The following is a 2925-nucleotide window of genomic DNA, read 5'->3' as shown; positions in this document are numbered from 1 at the left end:
ACAAATGCACAAATGAATGATATTTCCGTAGCTACTTGGCAGAGAAGCAGACAGATAAAAAAACAAACAGATTGGTAACATTAAAGACTAGGAGACATGAGTAAACCAGATTGGTTTTACCAACAATCGACAATGGATTCACGGTCATCATTACATTCTTAATTCCAAATATTTATCAAATTCAAATTCCAGCATCTGCTGTGGCAGGATTTGAACACAGTCCCCAGAACATTCTCTGGGTCTCTAGATTAACAGTCCAGCAATAATACCACTCGGCCATCTGGATCTCCCTGCTATAGGAAGGATGCTTTGTAGAACACCTACGCTCGGTTCACAATAAACAACTGCACCTCCCTGTCGCGAACCATTTCAACTCCCCCTCCCATTCCTCAGACGACATGTCCATCCTGGGCCTCCTGCAGTGTCACAATGATGCCACCCGAAGGCTGCAGGAACAGCAACTCATATTCCGCTTGGGAACCCTGCAGCCCAATGGTATCAATGTGGATTTCACAAGCTTCAAAATCTCCCCTCCCGCTACCGCATCCCACGACCAGCCCAGCTCGTCCCCGCCTCCCTAACCTGTTCTTCCTCCCACCTATCCCCTCCTCCCACCTCAAGCCACACCCCCATCTCCTACCTACTAACCTCATCCCACCCCCTTGACCTGTCCGTCCTCCCTGGACTGACCTATCCCCTCCCTAACTCCCCACCCACACTCACCTTTACTGGCTCCATCCCCACCTCTTTGACCTGTCTGCTTCCTCTCCACCTATCTTCTCCTCTATCCGCCTCCCCCTCTCTCCCTATTTATTTCAGAACTCCCTTTCCCTCCCCCATTTCTGATGAAGGGTCTAGGCCTGAAACATCAGCCTTCCTGCTCCTATGATGCTGCTTGGCCTGCAGTGTTCATCCAGCTCTACACCTTGTTATCTCAGGCTCGTATCCAGTGGGGTTTCAAAGAGGTAGAGATAACTTGATTGAAACATATAAAATTCTGAAGGGTCTTGACAGAGAGGATGTGGAAAGGATGTTCATCTTATAGGAGAATCTAGAATTAAGGACCACTGTTTAAAAACTGAGTCAGACGCTGTGGCAGCAAATCTGCAGCCAGGGCTCAGAATGGGAAGGTTTTAGAGACACTCTAGCTTGGGGAGGAGGGGAAGGAGATGACAGTCACACCCTGGGGCAGGGGGAAGGGAAGGAGATGTGAGTTGCACCACAAACGGGAAGGATGTGATAGTCTAAATTTCAGACTTGTAAAAATTGTACATGGATTGAAGGAATCAGCAATACCTTTGTCTGGAATAAACTGTTAAGGGACAAGGACAAACTATCATACAGGAATTGAAAGCATTTTGCCATGCAAACTGGAAATGAAGGAATGGAAGCTACATAAGCAAAACTGTTTTAACACCTGCCTGATAAACTGGCTGCTTTATGTCACAAAGGCAACCGATTGCCCCACAGAAGAATTTATGGAGTTTAACAACAGGGAACCTGTGTTTTCAAACAGACAGTCAATGCCTGATGTAACAAGGAACAGGGAAGCTACTGCTGATTATTTAATATTGTCACTTGTACCTAAGTCTGTGAAACGTGTATAATGTTGCCACACTCTGGCACCATCCTGGATTACAAAATAAATGACTGAATAAATTGCATAAACTGTAAGGTAGTGAATAAATTGATATTAAACTGATATTACTGAGGCTGGCACAGTTTCAAAAGTTCAACTTTCCCTCTCTGTAGCCTTCATATTCTCTGCTCGTCCAGTTGCCACCATCCAACATCGTCCCCGGGCTCCTGGTAATGTGCTCTTTCTCTGCCGCTTCCACCACCATCGTTACCGCGGGTCCCACATGTCCTCCAATGCCGGGCATTGACAGACGGGATCCTGGCTCCAAGCTTTCCGATGCCATCCGAGATGGAGCAGGGATGGAGATACACGGGGCCCCAGCCTCCCGCAGGAGGACATCAGGAGGAGGGTCCAGGACAACAACAAAAAATAGTGACTGAGCCAGGAAGACAACGATGAAGTTGTATGGATATGGCCAGAGCCGCCGCACAAGCCCATGATCAGCTAAGCCCCACGCCCAGGAGCTGGATGCTGCCTCCCGCCATCTTGGAATATTGTGGATGAAAGAACCCAAAGGATCATCAATAATGTCACACCACAAACTTGAAAAGAGAGAAAATTATATATACAAGAATTCAACTCCAGGACTCTTCAGCAGCAGAACTTCAAAGAACAACACTGCGCAAGGATTGAATCCTGGACATCCAGAGACAGATGCTGTTGGTTGGAAACATCGCTAAATTCCACTGTTAATCAGTTAATAGCCAAGCCAGGTTGTGAGACTTCACTTGTTTACTTGAGGGCTTAAATAACTGTTTCAGCGTCCGCTTGTCTCTGCGATTTCTTAATAAGCAGCCAAATTAAAGGTAACTTGTGGTAAATTACCACAAGGAGAGTCGCACCATGGGGTAAGGAGGTGAGTCACACTGTAGTGAGGGTGGTGGGCTGGGGGGGGAAAGGAGATGAGAATTGGACGATGGAGGGAGCTGAGAGTCAGGCCTTGATGGTGAGAAGGGAAAAAGATAATCAGGCAGCTGTGGTGCTCCCACTCACTTTTCTTTCTTTTCATTTTTACATTTGCATTTAGGTCTCTCCAGAAAAAAATAACTCTGTCACTTTCATTTCAACATGAATGTTTGTTTGGTTGTGGGTGGTGGAGCGGGGGTGTGAATATTTGAGCTGTTAATAATGTTTGGAGTGCAAGGCCCCATGGATTATTTTCTTGAGGTTAAAGGGGATAGAGTAGGAGGGGAAAAGAGAGACAAAAGTGTCAAGAGAGAAAGAGGGAAAGGGATAGAGAGTATGTGGGGGGCAGGGGGGCGGGGTGGAGACAGAGAGAGAAAGAG

At 46.9% G+C, this 2925-nt stretch overlaps 1 protein-coding gene across 1 annotated transcript in view; it reads right to left on the bottom strand.

Annotated features, from left to right (window-relative positions):
- Window positions 1–2925, bottom strand: part of LOC109926453 (procathepsin L-like) — a 35211-nt gene that overhangs the window by 17358 nt on the left and 14928 nt on the right. The window lies entirely within an intron of this gene.

This window comes from Rhincodon typus, chromosome 29 (genome assembly GCF_021869965.1).
Source record: "Rhincodon typus isolate 14 chromosome 29, sRhiTyp1.1, whole genome shotgun sequence".
Taxonomy (NCBI): domain Eukaryota; kingdom Metazoa; phylum Chordata; class Chondrichthyes; order Orectolobiformes; family Rhincodontidae; genus Rhincodon; species Rhincodon typus.
The sequence above is the reverse complement of the archived record's forward strand: the minus strand, read 5'-3'. Positions and strand labels throughout refer to the sequence as shown.